The 19,396-nt window shown below is 38.6% G+C and overlaps 1 long non-coding RNA gene across 1 annotated transcript; it reads right to left on the bottom strand.

The window, feature by feature from the left end:
• Nucleotides 1-10,571: 10,571 nt before the first annotated feature.
• LOC118166712 lies at nucleotides 10,572-18,825 on the bottom strand. The gene is made up of 6 exons (XR_004750703.1): nucleotides 18,538-18,825; nucleotides 15,663-15,858; nucleotides 12,528-12,749; nucleotides 12,229-12,428; nucleotides 11,897-11,944; nucleotides 10,572-11,434 (listed from the first exon to the last, which is right to left on the bottom strand). It is a non-coding gene; the product is annotated as an uncharacterized LOC118166712 (long non-coding RNA).
• Between the last annotated feature and the right edge of the window lie 571 nt (nucleotides 18,826-19,396).

The following is a 19,396-nucleotide window of genomic DNA, read 5'->3' as shown; positions in this document are numbered from 1 at the left end:
AGTCACAGTCAAACTTCAAAGGGCCAAGGATACATTTTGAATTTCCTTTCAACTTTCCCCCATTGACCTGGCTGCTACCACATTATGAATTATAAACAATTCTATTTTGCACTTGTGATTACACTTCACACTTCATGTGAGGATCTCAAAGTGTATTACAAACTGCAGTTAAATAGAACAATACCCCAATAAGCTGGGTTAGCTATAGTTAGAAACTTTTAACAGACAACAAAATGTAGCAATTTTGTGGACTTCAAATAGTTCAAGCAAGTCAAGGTAGTTCAAGCAGAGGAGGAAAGTGCCTGTAATAAAAAGGGGGGTGTCACTCAGGAAGATATTAATCAACACCTTGTTTGCCATTTGACACCATTTGACAACACCATGGTTGACATTTTATGAAAAAGGCCACACTATCAGAAATGCAGAAGACCAAGAGGCCAAACTTCAGGAAGTCTTGATATGGATTCCAACCAAGTCTTGCTAATAGCAAACAGTAAGTGGCCATCACTCAAAAAAGGATAAAAGACGACATTTTTTGTGAAGTCATCCAGACTATGACTATTAGTAACACTTTTGTAACAATTCTGAGCAGCGACAAAAGCTTGAAAAGCAGGGGGTTGGTTTAGCAGTGGCAAATCCTGTACCCAGATTGGAAGGCTTTCTGGAGCATCTTCATATAGATATATGTAGGCAAGTCTTTGAGAGACCTGTCAAAATCAAAATATCTAGAGATACAGGGCTTGAGTCTCAGTCACACAGAGGCTGCTGCTTACATAAATGAGGCTCCTCAGGCCTACTTCTTGTTGCTATTATGGATGACAGTTTCTATCAGGATTTTTTTTTCTTTACTTCTCTGCGGTTCTTTTAAGTATAAAAGAACCTGTTGGTCCTTTTGGTTCTTCTTGAGCGTAAAGTAGACAGAATCTAGTCTGGACAATTTTTCAGCTGGAGATATCTGCCTTCCTGCATCTAAAAAGGAAAAAACAAGAGATTTTTTACAACTCATTTAGGAGTATGTGTGCCCTCCTGCATTAGAATCATAGAATCATAGAATATCCTGAGTTGGAAGGGACCCACAAGGATCATCGAGTCCAACTCCTGACATCACACAGGTCTACCCAAAAATTCAGACCATGTGACTAAGTGCACAGTTCAAATGCTTCTTAAACTCTGACAGGCTTGGTGCAGTGACTACTTCCCTGGGGAGCCTGTTCCAGTGCATGACAACCCTCTCAGTGAAGAACCTCTTCCTGATGTCCAGCCTGAACTTCCCCTGTCACAGCTTGGCGCCATTCGGGTCCTATTGCTGGTCACTAAAGAAAATAGATCAGCGCCTGCCCCTCCACTCCCCCTTGTGAGGAAACTAGACCACGATGAGGTCTCCCCTGAGCCTTCTGTTTTCCAGGCTGTACAGGTAAAGTGACCTCAGTCACTCCTCATATATCTTCCCCTCCAGGCCTTACACCACCTTTGTAGTCCTCCTCTGGACGCTCTCCAACAATTTCATGTCCTTTTTGTACTGTGGTGCCCAGAATTACACACAGTACTCGAGGTGAGGCCACACCAGTGCAGAGCAGAGCAGGACAATAACTTCCCTCAGCTGACTAGCAATGCTGTGCTTGATGCACCCCAGGATACTGTTGGCCCTCCTGTTGCCAGCAAATTTGCTCAAAACACCTTCTAGTCAAAATCCAAATGTTAGCCATGAAAAAACCCTGGATCTTCCACTCAGTGGTTCACAGGGATAAGGAAACAGCATCACCAAATTTTCACTTCTGCTTTCATCTGGTGTGGAGGCTCCAGGTTTAAGAAGACCTGGCAGTTGCTCTTGGTACCTCACCAGCAATATGATGACCAGGAACAGAGCACACAGGCCATTTGTTCTGTAATTTTCAAGGGGGAAGCAGAAAATACTTTGATTTTTTTCAGTGCTTTCATTTGCTACTATTCGTATGCATAGCAGTGCCCAATAATATGTCAGACTCTCTACTGTAATTACAAGCAGACCCCACTCCTGTCTGCAATTTGTAGTTGAAAGTACTGGTGGGAAATACAGGGCCAAAAAATCAGAGGACATATATGTGCAATGAGCAAAGTACCAAAATAATTTTCTATCATCTAGACAATCAAAAGAGTTCTGTCTTGTCTTTCAGTTTCCAAAATAATATTGATGCAGCCACAGACATGAAGGTTGGAGTGCTCTTAAGTAAAATCTGAATCTGTAATCAAGGTTACCTCTGGTTTGATTATTCACCTAGTTTTGGACTAGGAAAAATCACAGTGAAACATCATTAGCAAAGATAAAAAATTGTCTCTTTTTACTTTAAATTCAGCAGAAACATAATCTTAGGGAAGATGGGAACCTCAGATTCAACTGAGATTAACATGGATCTAACCAGGTGCTTTTCAGAGACAGATTCATGTCATGACTTTCATCACTCAAGCTAAATTCAAGGTTACATAAACTCTGCTAGCGCTAATCTGGGGGAATCTTTAATCCAGAAAAGTAGCTGAGAGGTGGCCAGGAAGCATCAAATGCTTGCCCCTTTCTTTGTCCAACGAAGGCAGGACAAAATAGCTACTGAGAAAAAAGATCCTCATGAAAGTACTTTCTATTCCATGCTGACAATGTGCCTCCCTGCCCCTCACCCCCATTGACCATAGAAGTGAATTAATTCAAAATTTAAAAAAGAAACTTTTAAAATAGTAAATACACAGATGAAGAGCTAAGGAAAGAGAGCTACTGCAGTTTAAATTCACAACATTATTAGCAATAGCATCTCCGTGACTTTGCTTTAGAAAGCCTGTGGTTATTATAGTTCACAACTATACTCAGAGATAAGGAAAAAAATGATATCCCACAAATGTAGCAACAAATGTTCATAGAGTGAGAATCTTAAAACATTTTCATTTATTCCAACTTGTTAAACAAGTTCTTGCCTATTCAGAACAATATGCAAACACGTCTGTAGCCATAGTCAATTTACCTGTTGTACACTTAAACTAACAATAAATATAAAAGAGTTTTCTTACTTGTTCTTCAGTCAGCTGCTGAAAATGTTGGTTAGAAATATCCTAGAACTACTCTTTCGATATTGTGTTATCTTTTGAAGAGTCAATATCTTTAAACTCTTGTGCAATCATGTTTAAGCAAGCAGTTGCTACTTCTGGTATCTGTGAGAGTTTGCCTCTCTTTGACAGCTCCCAAGAAGATTTAGGCAGAATGACTTTTTGTCCTTCCTCAGTCTAGACAAAACATACACACAGAATCAGTATTGGATCCACTGAATAACTTATAAATCATGGTGTGGCATTCAGCCAGCCGAAGAGGGAAAAGTCCATGGAGAAGGCGGCCTTGGAGATCCTGCAGGCAGTAAAACCTGCTTCCAGGAATTCTGGCTTATACCACAAAAAAGAGGCTATGTACATAGTTAAGGGGAAAAATAGACTCTCTATAAACATGATCCAACTGGTGACAGGCCAACAAAAGCACAGAATTCCAAGACTGACCTACATATTTACAAATGTCTAAAAAATTGGGTGATCTTACAAAGAGGGTTATTCTGTTAATGCAGAAAAAGGGAAGTAACTGCTAACTAGTCCAAATATTCCAAATACCTTCTGCTCTTCTGAATAGTCTTTAGCACACAGTGGAAATCTCTTTGATTTAAAAGGCACTTCAGTCCTGAAATGAAAGAGAGGGCAATTATTTCCCTTCCATTTCTAAGTCCCAGGTATATTCACTGCGGCACTTTCAAATCTGGTCATCCACAGTAGGAATACAGCAGCTAAATATTGCAGTTCAATATTGCAAAGGTAGAGAATGTGTAAAGATAGAGCAGAGAAGGGGTTGGGAACATGTGTGTTAATACTTGCATGAGGTGTGCACCAATCCTTTTTTCTGTGTATTGATTTCAATTTAACACCAGACTGTTGCTGTTAAAATCTACCACCAAAGCTTCCTCCTAACTAAACTCCCACTGTGCATTCTGCAGGGTGAAAATCCACAGTTTGAGTAAATGCAGTAGGAGATCATGTGGCAAGCAGAGATAAAAGCTATAAAATACAGTTGGTTGGAATAAACTGCAGAGTGAAGAACTGCTGTGCTTTGGTACAGTCATACCTGAAAATACCAAAAGATTCACTGTGCATGCAAAAAGATACATTTCATAAAATTAAATATCAGTGAAGCCTATATAGCATTTGCATTCTATCTCCAGCAAGCTCAGTTTTTAAAATGAAATCAAGTTTTGCTTATAAAATTAGTCCCAGGAATGGCACAAAAATAGTAATTAAAAAGCAATACCAGAATTTTGAAAAAGCAACTACTTATTTTCAGGAATGGAAGCCAACTTTCCAACCACTGGCACTGTCTAAACTAAATATGTAAAATATCTTGAAAGTAAAGCTTTCACAAACAGAAGTAGTAGCCATCTTTACTATAGCTATGGTAAGAGGTAAAAACAAACAAACAAAAAAACAAATTGTTTTTGGTTCAAAGATGTTTCTTTACAGCATGTTAAACGTTACTACTATATTTTATACCTCCATGTTTAAGCATATAAGCTTTGCCACCTTCCTGCTCCATGCAATATCAAAAAAGAAACAGATGGCTTTTTGTCCTGAGCTCCTGTTTCCTTGTCACGTCTCACATGATCATTATAACTGAATGGAAAAGAAAACATGTTTCTTACAGAACTGCAAGAAGCCTGCCTCTGATCAGAGACTCCCATATTTTCAGATGCAAATAACACTTTTCATTATTAAACATGCTTTACATAAACATTTTCTGCAGGATAGGTATTACAGCTGCATTACCAAGAGGAGAAACACAAGAAGTGGAATTCTTCATGCAGACATGGAGCCAGGTCCTTACTGTTGTCAGGAAATGAAGATTTCCAGGTTCAGTACCAGGAATACCTTCTGCCTGCTGGCCAGTCTAAGACTTGAAATCATGTCACCCCTGCTTTTAATTATTCTTATGAAGCCAAAGACTTAGGGAAAGCATCACTGCCCTGCAACCTTTTAAAGAAACATAGTTGGAAAGTTCAAGCTTTCCTAATTTATTTAATTCCAAGAGCTTTTTTTTTATTTCATAAGACCTAACACTCTTTGATCTTAAAATGGTTAGAAAGCTAATAAAAAAAATAACTTGTTCTTCTTGTAAAGCACAGATTGAAAACTAGAAAACCACTTATTTCCAGTTATTGCCTTTCATTCATCTACTACCTTCAGTTAGTACATTCATTGTATACCTGTGACTGTATCATCTGCAGCTAAAATTATCACCTTCAGCTGAAGTAGTTGAGCTAAAATTTCAGAGTCTGGTCTGGGCATCTGGATTTTTAAGTATACACAGCATCGGTATGTTTCTTAGCTTTGCTCTGTCTCAATTTAATCTCATGACTGAAAGGATGTAACAGAATGAATCAGATTCAGAGTTGTGCAGTTTATGTCCTAGTGGTGCTTATAGACAATTTATAGAAGATTTGGGGGGGGGGGGATAGAAAAAGGGATAGTTCTCTTTCAGCTGATTTTCTGCTATTCACCGCAATGTACTCCACTCATCCCATCAAGCTCTTTATTTATCTCATTTCAGAATTCAGGGGACAGGGCTCTGTACCCTGCTCCTGCTCTGTAGCTTCTCAAATTGCTGTAGGTCTTGGAGAGTTACTTGCCCCACACCATGCCAGTTGCTGCTGTATGCTGTGACCTCCAGACTACCTGACCATCCTGCTCAGCACCCGCGTACCAGGAAGACTCTGAGCAGGCATGAAACCTCTCTAGCATCTCTCAGCTCTTCACAGACATTCCTGTCTCTCCTACTACTACTTGTAAGAGCCTTCAAAGGATCATGTAAATCCACTTTCACCTCCTGCTTTTGCCAAGAGAGATGAGGCATTATTGCAAGGCTTTTCTCATGGGCTGCTCTAAGTAGATCACTTGCTGTTCAAAGTAGGGCTGCATTTTTCTTCTTTAGAAAGTTCTCTGCACAGTCTCATGTCCTTTTCTATAAATGTCACAACTATGCTGATTAGCAATAAAATAAGGCTCCACCACCCACACCTGCTCAGCAAAGCTCCATTCCTGCAGCTCCTTCCTGTTTCTGGAAGAATTTTCTGTTATTATTATTATTTTTTTAATTATAAAGTAAATCAGAACATCCAGATAAATTACAGTTTCTCTGGCCTTGTCACAAGTCTGACCTTTCTCCCTTTCTGGGGAGGTTCAGACAGCAAAGGTCTTGGGAAACTGCTTGTACAAGAAGCCTCTTGTATCTTTCCCTGAAAAATGATGCATTTTCCTCTATGTATGTGAGAATGACCTTTGCCAGGAGTAATCATCCTTTTGACAGTTTACATAGTTGTAGAGGTTTCTGTGCTTACCCATGGGACCATCCTTTACCCTAACAACAAGCATCTTCAGGTTGTTTTCCATAAATTGCTCTTCCCTAAAGCTGTGTGGAAGCAGCAGAGTTAGTTGCCTGAGTGTGGTTTGGGGTGGAAATGCATTTTGTTCTTGTGTTCAAACAACCAGTAACTTATTGCCACCAGCCAGCCAGTTCTAGCTCCTAGATTTTGATTTAAAAGTTCCAGTATTATAGAGAAGCCTGTTTTACCACTGGTTTGTAAGTGGAGCTATATCCTCATGTGGCAATGATCAGTTTAGCTCCATTAACCTCAGTGCTGATTTACACTTGCTGAGGATTTCAAAGCTGGTGGGCAACAAGAGCTTGCATTAATAAATGTAATTACAAAAAAAAAAGATAAATACTCCAGTAAGGGTCATTTTGTAAGGTAGAATTTTCTTTTTGATTAACATTTTGCAACCGACATACTCAAGTTTTGAAGTCACATTTGCAGGATAAAACACTCTGTAGTGTTTAGCATTTGTAATGGCATATGATGATTTGACAAAATGATTTAACACAATGAGTCAAAGACTAGTCTTTTGTCAAACTTTGTCTTGTCTACAAAAATGCCACAGCCCTCTACATGTAATTAAAATTACAGCTGTATTTAATAAATATGAAACATTAAGCCTAGGTAGAACTGGATGGAGAAGCAAGAGCCATAGGGAGGACTCCCTGCTCTTCTGTCTCCCCAGCAGTGTCTAGCCCATCAGCTACATCTGATGGTCTAATACTATGTTCTCAAAACCCTTATTGTTCGTTTCTCTTTTTCCTCCTCTTCAAGTAAATATAAAGTGAAGGAGAGGCTTTCATCCCAAGAAAAAAATTGCCATTTTAAAATTTTGCTTTCTAGCCTTAAATAGGTGCAGAAGCACAACTGGGGACAAGCTGGGTAGCAGGGACGAAATTTAAATTCCAAAATATGCTGTTTTGAGAGGCGCAGAGTATATTATCTGGGATTTTATTTCAAGAAATAAACTTTCTGAGCAGTTCTGGTTGTGGTATCCTGCAGGTATTTTTGTTAGACCTTTTTGTTCATTAATCCAAACAGAAGGAAAGGGAGGTATAGCATTGGTAAGCATTGTCAATAGGAAGAGATCTCAAAAAAGTAAACCCAGCACAATGAGGGCACATCGTAGTCATGGGGAGGGCAGTGCAAAGAAGAGCAGAAGCAGCAAAGGAAAATTTCTGATCCAGTTTCACTATGTATTATGAGTAACTTGGGGTTGTATCATAGCACAAGGAAAAATTTGGTATTTGTCAGCCTGAAGCAGATGTAATACCGGAAAAGATACTAACATGCACATATACCAGAAGGGGTATTTCCCTGGAGCATAGCTGTTCTACGTGAGGACAAGGTTTGTGGAGCTGCTGACTAAGGGTAGGCATGGGATCAGTAGGCCTGGTCATCTCTGGTGCAGCAGGTTACAACTGCTGAGTCAACTGTCTGCCCAAGTAACTGGCCCAGAGCACGAGGACCAGAGGTTCAGGAGATGAAGACTAATGAACAGACCTGTAAAACTCCCACCTCAAAACAGGGAAAAGCACCTCATCTGTACAGCAGGTCTTCATATATTCCTGGTGCAATTGCACAGGAAGATCATAGCTGCAACTGAAATTCTTCTTCCCATGCCTGAACACAGTGCACAAGGGTTGGCTTAATAACACTGATGAATTTAGGAAGCACGGTTTATGGAAAGACTGAAGAGAGGATGCCACTCCTCTGTTGCATGGTCTTTTTATTTTATTTTATTTTGGTTTGTTTGTTTTTGAGCTCCAGAACTATATAATTACAACAGATACACTGTAGAGTTGCACTCAGTGCAAATCAGAGTTTTGGAGAGTCACAGCACAGTCACACTGTGGAGCTGGTAAGCTGCATCAATACTATCCCCTCTGTTGGTTTAGGAATAGTTTACAAGAGCATGAGGAAGCTGCTTCATTTGCATTTTCCAGGTAGGGGTTGCAGCATTGCTACTGTTTAGCTCTGTAGACTCTCCAGCAGCAACATGCCCAACACAGATGGAGACAGCAACAACAGACCCAATGCTTTTCATTAGTAAGTAGTGGATACTAGTCCTGGGACCTGGAGGCACACTTATCACAGTGCCAGGCTTCAAGAAGAAATGAGCATTTGCTATACTCTCCTGGGTATAATCCTCTCATGGGTACTGGTCCAAAGAGAAACAGGATCCTCTGTGGCAGGAAGAGCAACAAGCATGAATAAGTGAGCTTGCAGTTTTGCAGGCAAGTAGATGTGATGTAACTAGCTGGAAACAAAATGTACTCAGCTAGAAAGCACTCTGCAGCGTTAGACCGACTGCAGAGAAACTCAACAGGAAGCTAAACACAAACAGAAATAGAGAACTTGGTGTACAAACAGAAAGTTCAGGACAAAGCTAAATCAAATGCCTACTTTGATTTTGAAATATTTCATGATTTTTCCTGCACAGAAGTTCTGGAAATCAGCCCAATTTCAAAATTTCATCATTTTACATTAAATCACTTTTTTTAAAAAAAAAAAAAAAAAAAGCAGTTTTGCCAAATATGTTTCTACTTACTCCCTTTGTCAGCTGAAAGACACGCATGCCAGCAAATCCCTCACTAGCTCAATTCCTGCCCTTTAATGGGCACAAGCAAAGATCTATCCCTCTCTCTATCTCCTCAACCTGACCTGCTCTCCTCCTCACTGCTGGTCTCAACAGCTAAAGGTTTATTATATTAAGCTCGCTGCAAATCACTCAGCAGCCTCAGCAGCAGGAAGGCCAAACAACACAAAACAATCGCAATCCCTCCTTTCCTCTTGTGCTACCCACTACAGTGTAAGTGTGCTGATTCTGTGTAAAACCTTGTTGTCCTAGATCTGACCAGCACTCCCTCTACTACTGCTTTTGACACATTCTTTATTTTTTTCCCCTTCCACTACTGAAATTACTCACAGTGGAGAAGGATGTGTGAGTACACTTTCTTTTGGGGTGGGAGGTGTCTGATTCCCCCGTGTAGCTTTCATTAGGCCAGACTTCATTAGCCACTTATTTTAATGCAGAAGAGCTCCATTCAGACCTCATTAATCATAAGTCTGGCAGGTCTGCCAAGAAAAGTTCATGATGCTTATCTTATCTTAGCTCCAGAGTCTGGACTTTTACAAATGTCCTCAGAGAGTCCACCGGTGCTTAACAGCATCCCCAAGACAATGTCTTTTCTGTCTTCTTCCTCCCTTCTCATCTCTTCTGCAGTTAGTTAGCAACACCAGAGCTAGGTGACATAACCACAGTTCTTCCTTACCTGAATATTAAGCTGCAATCACTTTGCTTAAAGTATTTTATGTTTCTTTAGTTGTATCTTCACATTTTCATCTGAACCTAAACCTCTACAGAGCTGTAATTCAGTGAGAATCCTGCTCATATAAATCAGATCAGATGTACAGATGCCATAGTGTGTATTCTAAAGAGTTAATCAGAATGTAAATCTCATTAGCATATGTCAAAGCCATCAAAAGATCCATGTGATGAATAAAACATTTAGGAATCATTTCCACAAGATTTTTTCAACTTCCCTTATTCAGCTATTTTATAAGCTTAAATAAATAAATAAAAATCTAAACCTGTATGGCTTTTGGGTTTGTGAATATTTGCTTTTGTGGTTGTGGGTTATATTTATGAGGTGCCATGTGAGACAAAAATCATCCCAGGCTTGTAAATTACTAGTTCAGTAAATTTTCCATACTTTAATGATCAAGCTGCATACTTTACTCATTACTTTTTAATATACTTCAGTGATGAAATTGTATAGTGTAATGATCAGTTTTCCTAATGTGCCTGAATGAGTTGCATACCTCGTTAATTTACATACATACTTTACAGGCCAAAACTGTAGCATGCTTGGATGAAGTGAATAATTTAACTACCAGCCTTCTCCCAGAGCCTGCACAGAACCCCGGGAATATGTGTGAACCCAGGGTGGGATGAAATTGCAAAGGCATGGGAGATTTTGGGTTGAACCCAAATGGAAAACATGACATTTGAGAGCATCTGGAAGCTGAACCAGTACTGTGAACCTGGTTCATATTTGTTTTGTCTTTTCAAAAATGTCCCCTTGCGGATTAATGTTCAATACAGAAAAAAGCAGTACAGGCTCCAACCCTGTCATGGACCAAGTACCTCCTGAAAGATGGGGAGGTAGCTTATTTTTTGTTGAGGTGGAAAGTACTCAGGATCGTGGAGTACTGCTGACAAGATATTTCATGCTAAATGTACACTCACAGAGCTTCAACCCAGGAGTGTGCAGCTTGTCAAGCTGTTATGGAAGCTTAGCACCTCCTTGGAGGATGAGAAGACATCACAGCTAAACCTTTCCTAGCAAAAGTAGACACCTGTTCTAAAGTCATTATGAAAGCTTTCTGGTAGGTCAATATTACAGCACTCAAAAACTTTCTTAAAATAATTATACAGATGTATTTCACACTATTCATCTTTGGGCTGGTATGATTCACTTGAAACTTACTGAAATATTATCAGCATAATAAAGGGGAAATGCAGCATTTTCTGACCTATAAAAAATATTCCAATGTTTTACACTTGAGAACCATGTAATCTATTATATCTATTAAGACTGCATTTTAATTTTAATAAGCTGAAAATATAAATATTTTTTAAATCCCCAACTATTTTAAAATAACTATAACTAAACATAATACTGCCACTAAAGACAAAGTAACAGTTACACTACTATTAATATTAATGCTAAATTTATAGAGAATAAAAGCACTTAAGAAACTGTATACAATTTTGAATAAAGCTACACTTACAATAAGTATTGTGGTAAATCTATGCCTATTGGTGACACTCATTATATAGATGACACTCATTGGTAAAGTCACTAACACGTAAAAAACCCTATAACACATTACAAACTTTTGGAGCTGTTTTTGGGTCCTCCTTCATCCAAGAAGTGTGGTCCCTCCTTCTGCTCTTGTCAGTCACTCAAGCCCTGACAGACCTTCTGACTTGGGACACAAAGAGGCTGAAACAAAGATCTTACTGGTTTTCCAGCTTCTGTGTTATGACACAGAATTTAATCACCATATAGCTCTATATGGATTTGTTTAGCACAACGTTCTATTATCGCCATGGCAATAAGGTGGTAGGCTTTTTATATGTTTTTCCACTGGGTGATGATTATTATTCTTCTCATTTTATTTGTGCTTCAAGCATATATTTTTGAAAATGAAACATAGTTACTTAGAATATAAGATGCAAGTTAATTATTTTTATTTTTAGAACTGCTATGTATCTAGTTAGTAACAGGCTTTCCTATCCTTAGACAAATTCAGAAATGAATGGTAAGGTAACAGCATTTGGACTCCTATAGGCTCACATCTACTTACACCCTAATCCCACTGGTCAAGACAGACTAAAGTGGGAGAAACTAGAGAAAAGGGAAAGACTGTGAAATTAAAATAGGACAAAAACTTCTTTTACTTACACCTTTTGATATTCTCCTGTTGTTTTCAAGCGCAGTAAGAATTTCTGCCTGACAAAAGGATGCTGAATTAGCTGTGGGCTCTGTTCCTGAAGCCTGCCTCGAGTGAACTAATCTGGGTGAGACACTGCACACAAAAACATCTGCCACAGAGAAACAACAACTCTAATTTGAGTTGTTGCAACAAATATGTTCAGAGCATCAGAAGACTGTCTATGGACACAGTCAGGATTTTCTCTGTACTTGACTAACCTCCATGTTTAACCTTCCTACTACATCTACGCTCCTGCTATTGTTTGGTGCTAAGAATGTAGTGAGCTCCACACTCCACTCACTTTTCTGCCCATCTCCTGTCAGTCCATCTGGACAGGTCAGAATTCATCAGGCATATTTGGTTATCCCACATCTTACGTCATTCAGTTGGGTAGCAACGATGGTCATGATTTCAGCTTACCACATGTAGAGACTTACATCTGCATGAGTTCCAGACTTAACTTTTGAGAGCAGTTTATAAGACAATAAGGGCTTTGGGGAGCTTGACAGAGATCAAAAGAAGAATATGTGAAATTTAGATGCTTCTAGCACATTAGATTTTATCAACTAAAGAAAAATACAGCTCAGTAACTATTCTTACCTCTGAGAGGAGGTTTATGTTTTTCAGGAAAGCTTTCCAGTATACTGTCAACTCCTTGCAAAGTTTAAGGTTCTGGTCAAGGTGCCTGAACTGCTTGTCCGATAATTTAAAGCAGAAGTGGTCAAGTACTTGCTGAAGTTCTAATGCTTAATTACTCCAGTGCCTTCTTTATCAGATAGAGAAAATGCCTGAGAAGCAAGATTTCAAATTACTTAAGCAAACCTAGACAGTCCACAAAAGAAAAATCTTCTTTAGCAGCCATTTAGCAGTTCCTATGGAAATGAGGCCTGCATGCTTTTTACTTATAGATTTTTTTGTTGCTGTTTATACATAGAGAAACAACAAACATTTTCTGGAACCTTTCTTAGTTTGAAGTTTTCTGTTCTTTCAAAAATGAAAGGCAATTTTTGAAATAAACCAAAAATAGCCTACATTTCTGTACTACATATAAATATGCACATAAAAAACAACATGCAGTAAAAGTAATAAGGAAACTTATCAAGCATTTAAGCATTCCTGAACAGGCAGGGCTGAAGACGAGAGGGGAAACAAACAAAAATACAAGGTCTGCCTTAAGTATTTTGAATTTAAAATACCATTAATTAAACTCACCTGAATATATTTAATTTGCCTTTTGTTCCTCAAAAGAGAATAATTGTCCCTAGCAAGGCAAGTTTATTTTCTTCTGCCTAGTCCATAAAGACAGTCCTTCCAACAGTCCTTCCTCCTCATTAGCTTCACCTCATTCTGAAGGCTTGCTTACTCTGTTCTCATTCTCGCTCATACAAAGTGTCCTGCCTATTCTTTGTGGAATATTTCCAAAGGCTTCCCAGAGCAAGCATACTAGGTTTAGCATAGCTGCAGCAGGACACATGCAAGTGAGTAATACTGATTAGTGGCAGAATTAGGGTGGTCTGGAAAAGTTGCAGATCATACCACTCCTATTCTGCCTGGCTGCCACCAACTTACCATGTGCCTTTCTTTTTTTATGCCCTTCATTTATGATACTACATATATATATATCATTCATTCAGGAAACTGTAAATGAATATTTCAGCTTTCAAAACTTCAAATTCGTACTAGTCTGCTAACTGTGTTATGTTGGTGTAATACAGTGGCTTTTGTTTTAGCTTTAGAACTGTTCTAAATAACAGGTTTAAAAATGTATATTTTAATGTACACAAACCTTGTCTAGCAGTAAAATAAACACTACCATATGCAAAGGACATTGGAAAGGTATCCTTTGAACACTAACAAATCTTAAACTATTTGTTATAAAACTTCAAAGGTTTGTATTCATTTGTGGAAGTGTCATGGATGGGATGTTTTTTTTTTCCAAATAGTTAGACTTTAAGAATTGTGCTTTCAGATCTGCCAAAAAAAAGCAAACATTTTGTTATAAACTCATGTTGTTAGACTCTCCAGTCACAGGGGAGGCAGCAACTATTACACAAAAAATAACTCAGAAACAATGGGAGAACTTTCTTATTTTCTCATATAAAGGAAATGAGAAAAAGTTCTGCTTTTCCACAAAAAAAAAAAAAAAAAAAAAAAAGTAAGTCTGACTATCCATGGAGAAAATGTCTGAAGTTATATTAACCACCAAATGGTATCCTAAAAGATCAAATGGATAATGCCAGAAGTCATTTTCAAGCAGACAGAACTGTGACCTTCCCCATTTCCAAAGCACCCAGGAATGAGAGGACAGATACTGCCTTTTAGGATGCCAGGAGTGCCCCATTAAAATTTACCAGACCCTAAGCTGGACTATTGTATTTATCTACATCCAATTTTAATGATGCAAAGCACAGTAAGGGGTTTTTCCCTTACTGTGAAAAATGCAAAGTGATTACATGAATAGTTCAATATGCTGTCTAATAGTTATTCTATCTGGCCAAAAATGTCATGATGGCCCCAGTAAGTTTACAAACATCACTGGAGTCTCCAAATAGCACGGAAAGAGATTTCTGTAAAGAAAAAGCATCACCCACAGTATTTTGTTCTTTTTCAGTTATACCATTGACATCATTAGCGATGTCTTTGTTGCAAGCCTGTGTTATTTTTAACTGCAGGACAAAGCCCTGATTGAGAATTGAGAAATGCAGCCAATGATAAAAGGGAGTTTCTACCCTCATCACGTTTCCAGCCACTGTTTCCTTTCCTTCCCTTGTGCTGGCAGCAACTCTCCATCTTTGCAGGCAGAAGCCTGCCTCTAAGGCCATGAGCTTACACTGGACCTGGAACTACAGGTGCAGATGACATGGCTCTACATTCCTTTGTGTAGGAGTGTTTCCTTCAAGGTCTTTTTGATTATTCTTTCCCATGCTTGAAAACAATCTTACTGTGGCATCAAAAATTATTTACTCTAGAGGCTGCTGCATTTCAGTATGCTCTGACACAACAGTCTAAGACTACTTAATACATGGCATTTCTTTCATTCAGGGCTTTCAAAATTCTACAGAAAAGGGGTTATTTTTATCATCCTCATTTTACAGATGGGAAAACCAGGAAACTTGCTGTTTGTCAGCTAATGTGCCTTATCTGTCTGTGTCAGTCAGGAATGGCCAAGAGCATAACTGCAGATAGTTGCAGAAGTCCAGCTGACAGGTGCTAACTTCTGCAACCACTATAATGTGTTCACTTCTGATCATATGTCTGTATCCTCAGTTGCTACATGTTCTTTTCATCTCACACTGATAAAACCATAATGCCTGTCCGCAGTAGCATGTTATATCTACCTATAGGAAGTCTCAGTTTAGGAAACTCAACAGAGATATTCAAAAGACATGATTATTTACATGCCTGCCATGCAGTTTTCAGACAACTGGAGAAGGAAAAGGGCTTTGGGGAAGAGAGGAGAGTTCAGATAACTTGCTATTTTATTTTTCTTTTCCAATCACTTTTTCCTTCACAGGACCTCTAGGCTTGATTTGATATGCTTGTTCTGTGAAGTTACCAGAATACAATCAATTAAAAACTCTGCAGTTGTCAGAACATACTATTCATACATAGGCCAAGGTTTTTGGTAACACTCAATTAATAGTAGAAAAGTTTTTAAGTCTTTGGGCTAGTCTCCAGCCAGGCAGAAAAAAAAAAAGAGAATAAAAAAATATTCCATAACCATGTGAAATTTACCTTATACAACAAATCATAAGATGTTGCAACTATTTCTTTTATCTTAATTAAGGTCTGTTCTAAGCTAAGCGCTGCAAAGCTAGCAGGTGGTGCAGCCTGCTTTTGTCTCTGTTGGTATTTAGATGCTCTGCCATCATCAATTCCTCTCAGGAAATCAAAATAAAAGAGCTTGCTGTCATGAATGCTGATTCCTATGCTAAGAGAAAAACAAAAACAAAACAACAACAACAAAAACAGAATGAGATATCAATAATTTTAAATAATTATCTTACTGTTGTCTGCAGCGATTAATTATTATGATTTATTTTTTGCTACAGCAGCAGCACTTCAATATACGTTTGTGCTGCCAGTGTACAAATCCTGTTAACACCAGCCCAAGCTCTTTCTCAGGTCTAAGCCACCAATTCCATCAATTAAATTCAACCACAGTCTCAGATGTAGATTCAGACCAGTCTCCAGATGCTCAACAGAACTGCTTTAGCCTGGGCTCAAGTGTACAACCTTCCAGTCCATCAGCATTAATGTTGTGCTTTTTAAGCAGAGCAGAGTATTTTGATCAAAACCTGCTGCTGAGCTTATCAACACCAATGTGTCCAGAGGACACATAGGCTCTCAGCCTTGTCCTTTAATCTGCTTTTCACGTCACAATCTAACAGACTCTATGGAGGAGCTGATGTTCGCTGTGCTAAGTGTTGTTACTTTCTCTTGACTTTGCTTTACAAAAATACCTTTGACCCATAGATCCTGATGTGATGCTTAAGCTTCGCAGTATGTCATGGTTATCACTACTCCTAAAGAAAGAAGCAGTACCACACACAGTCTGGTACACTGGTACCAAACACAAGCTCACAAACACAAACTCACACACTACGTGGGTGTACCAGCAAAGCTGAATACATGCTCAGGATTTGTCTGCCACATAGTAGGAAACAAAATCAGTTTCCACAAAAAACTTCTAATGTTTGAGATGGAAAGGCTTAACTTCAGTCTCAACCTATGCTTCACTTTTCGTGGTTTGGCAGGCCACTAGAGAACTTTTCTACAGCTTCTTGGCTTCAGTATCAGTGGCTGCAGCACAAAGGTTTTAACGTGAAGTGTGGGCAATGAAATGCCTAACTGAGGGCGGGACTCAGCCCCACTGCATTTCAGGCACTGGCCCTCCCTTCCTTCAGTACATCCCCTGAGCTGCACAGAGGCCTGATACATGTGGTCCAACAGCTGCTGCTTCGGACTTGCAAAGCCCCGTGGCCAGTAAGAGATCCTGATCAGATCACTCGTGGTCAGACTGTACCTGAGAGGCCTGCCCAAGGGCTCTGTAGGCTGTGCGCACAACTTGCTGGATTTATGTCTGCTAAAACATCTGCTGGATTGTGGACACTGGGGATTTTCATGTTCTGTCACATTGGAAACTCAGTGGGTTACATAGCTGACTACAGATAGCTCCGGGTAACAACACTGAATATATTTTTGCATCAAACATCAGCATGGGGAAAGATGAGCTCTCGCATATGATTTATTTATTTATTTTTCCGGAGAACTTGAGTTACCTAACTTTTTTTTTCAAAGATGGATAGTTTACCATAAAAGACAGGAATTAAGGCAAGTTTCACATATGCAGAAAATATGTGAGAATAAGGGTTATTTAGCATGAAAGATTAAGATGAAATGAATAACATTAACCATAACATTAAAAGCTACTTTCCTCCACTGTCATATGACTTATGGCTTCTTAATGAAAAGACACAGTGTATTTTAAGCAAGTACTTCAAACCCGCCTAATGAACCTGTAGAGTTCTTTACCACAAGGGAATGCAACAGCATCAGCTTGCTCTACTCTTACCCAGTGTAAATCCAATGTAGTCAGTTAATGGAATTTCCTACCATGCAAAAACAGAGTCTCCAAAGTACAGTATGCTTTAGGGATTTTTGATACAGGTATAAACCTGTAAACCTGGCTCCCATGTAATTGCTCCAGGTTGACCTTTAGAGTTACCAGCCACGGAGAGGATTTTAATAAACTTTAATATTTTTTTAGTCCTGAATTAAGTTTTTTTGTTTGTTTGTTTGTTTGTTTGTTGTTGTTTTTTGTGTTTTTTTTTGGTCAGAATTATGGTCAAGGCAACACCTAGAGAGTCAAGCCTTCACATAGAAGATGGCCTCACCGTGCAACCTGATTTTCCTGTGTAAAAATGAATTACTGTAATGTACTTTCATCATCTGTTTCCACAGTAAATCATTGGAGACCACTGCCTCAGCTACCAATCACCAGAATATACAGTTACAAGAATGTCTAATTAATGGGGAGAGCTAGCAAAACAAAGAGGAAGCTTTATGAAACAGGCTGGAAAAGAAATTAACTATAGACCTATATTTGCTACTAAGAAAAAAATAAAAATTCAAGAGCCCTGATTTTGCATCTTGCAGCTGCACAGCACTCCCACATACTACCCATGTCAAGCTGGCTCCAATATTGGAGACAGTGTGTGGAAAAGGAAATAATCAACACCATTTCAGCAGATAAATAAATTGCCAAGTGGGCATTAAAATTTTAGTAATAAAACTAACTGCATATGCTAATCTACTCGGTATTATTTAGAAAAGACTATTTAGGATGAAGAAATTAATAATCTGCACAAAACTACAATGAATGGAGGTGTTTATCATCAAGAGGTCTTTGAGAAAGAAACAAGCACCAGGTTCCTATTAACATTTCAATTCATAAAAAGTTTATCACCCAATTAAAGGTGAACTGTGAAAAGTCTTTGTTAATTTTATTTCAAAATGAGTCTGATCTGGCAAGCTCTGGAGAACAAAACCCAGTGCTGCCATGCATATGACCTCTGAGAGGCTGCTTAGGGCAGAGAACCCCAACTACCTGAAGTTGGAGCAGGTCCTTTTTGTTCCTCAGCATCTACAAAGAGAATTTTCCTCTTGCTCATATTAACACACTGAATTAAAAGCATAGTTTTGCATAGCAGCAGCATTGGATGACTTGAAAGTTATTGCTATTTTATAACCTGATTTAATTCTGCTTTTGTTTGGAACTGGGTCTCTTTCACCCCTTTGCTGTATTGCACTGAAATAAATAAATAAAATTAGCAAACAAATGGATTCAAAGCAAACCATCATTATGTAAGCAGACTTTTCACTCTCATTACTTGCAGAACCAATACCTGGCCTAAAAAGATTTCTCACTCATATGCAGTTTTAAGCACGTGGCTATCTCTGTTAGTTTTAACAAGGCTTCCAATAAGCTTAACACTAAATACAAGATTATAGATTTTGCTGGGTGTGACCAAAGAGATGACTAGAAAATAATCATACAAACCTGTTTAGAAGACTGCTTAACTGATTGTGATCAAGGTAACAGTTGAGTTCTTGTAGTATTCTGTGCAGGTCAAATACTGTTACACAGCCATCTCTATTTTTATCAATTTTATGAAAGGCCTTTTTGAAATCTTGGAAGTAATCCCTAAATTTATCCCAGAAAGAGAAGAGATGTTTATTTTAGCTCATTTACAAATACACAAAATAGGGGTGGAAGGGCAGAGAAAGATTTTGAGCTTATTTGTGTGTGGTAAATTCATATGATTTATTCAAAGACTGCCAATTTGTTCACAAATAAACCTCATTTCCCCCTCCCCCCTTTTTATTTGCATGTGGAAATGCATAGCCAAAACCTCCCACTGTAAACAAATGTTACTTGGGTGATTAAGTGGTTACTCTCCCCATTC

This window comes from Oxyura jamaicensis, chromosome 1 (genome assembly GCF_011077185.1).
Source record: "Oxyura jamaicensis isolate SHBP4307 breed ruddy duck chromosome 1, BPBGC_Ojam_1.0, whole genome shotgun sequence".
Lineage (NCBI taxonomy): Eukaryota > Metazoa > Chordata > Aves > Anseriformes > Anatidae > Oxyura > Oxyura jamaicensis.
The sequence above is the reverse complement of the archived record's forward strand: the minus strand, read 5'-3'. Positions and strand labels throughout refer to the sequence as shown.